Consider the following 1317-nt stretch of genomic DNA (forward strand, 5'->3'; position numbering starts at 1 on the left):
GCCTAAGAGAAAAAGGTTGTCTATATTCAGCCTTTTTAAATTCTGCCCTTTTCAGACCTCTAGCTTTGCCCCAAACCCTCCTACATGAGGTTTTCTGCCTTTCTCTTCTCCTCCTTCAAAGCTCTGCTCTTTGTTTTAAGGTTTTTACCTTCAGAAGCTGATGGGAACAAGCAGGCTGGTCCTCTCTCTCCTGCCAGTGGACATGCTGGGCGACCCTGCTGGCTCCCAGGGCCTTGATGCTCCCCCTCCACAGGAACCTCCCGCTGGCCTCCCTGTCCTGGTTTTGTTCATGCAATTCCCTAACCAAGTGTGCATGTCCGAAATGCTCTGATCTAAACAGAGGGGGCTGGGAGACTGTGGCATATGGAAGGGTAACTCAGCCTTGATCTTGGAGCTCCCTCTGCTTTTGAAACAAGTACAGCATCCTCCTCCCATGGCCTGAGATCCCTCTATCCAGGCCTCCAGGGGAGAAAGGAAAAATGGGGAATTTCACCGATTGCCTAATGCTCCTTTTTCAGCCAAAGGGTGTGTTTCAGAATTTTCGGGGAAGTCAGGTGATTTGTGGGAAAAGGAGGGGATGGATACTAAGGGGGAAAGACAAACCCAGAAAGTCCAACCCTCTAGTTGTGTATAAATCATAAAGTAAGGGAGAGTAATTATCAGAAATCTGAGTCTTCAGCTCAGCGCCTGTAACTCAGTGGCTGGGGTGCCAGCCACATACACCGGGGCTGGAGGTTCAAACCCAGCCCAGGCCTGCTGAATAACGATGACAACTACAACCAAAAAAATACCCCAGCATTGTGGTGGGTACCTGTAGTCCCAGCTACTCGGGAGGCTGAGACAAGAGAACCACTTAAGCCCAAGAACTTGAAGTTGCTGTGAGCTGGTGTGGGGTGATGTTTTTTCTCTTCCTTTCCTCTTTCCACATCTCCAAACATCTCAATTCTGTCCACCGGGCCAGGTGCAGTGGCTCACGCCTATAATTTCAGCACTCTGGAAGGCTGAGGTAGGAGGATTGCTTGAGGCCAGGAGGTGGACATCAGCCTGGGCAACATTGTAAGACCCCATCTCCGCAAGAAATAAAAAATTAGGCAGGCATAGTAGCATGCATCTGTAGTCTCAGCTACTCAAGAAGCTGAGGCAGGAGGATCACTGGAGCCCAGGAGTTCAAGGTTGTAGTGAGCTGTGATAAAGCCACTGCAGTCCTGCTGGGGTGACAGAGCAAAACCCTGTCTCTAAAAAAATAAAAATTAAAAACAAATAAATAATAATCAAATTCTACCCACCAATCAATTCCCACTTCAGATGCAACCCAGA

This window comes from Otolemur garnettii, unplaced genomic scaffold (assembly GCF_000181295.1).
Source record: "Otolemur garnettii isolate 467f Iridium unplaced genomic scaffold, OtoGar3 scaffold00104, whole genome shotgun sequence".
In the NCBI taxonomy this organism is placed as follows: Eukaryota; Metazoa; Chordata; class Mammalia; order Primates; family Galagidae; genus Otolemur; species Otolemur garnettii.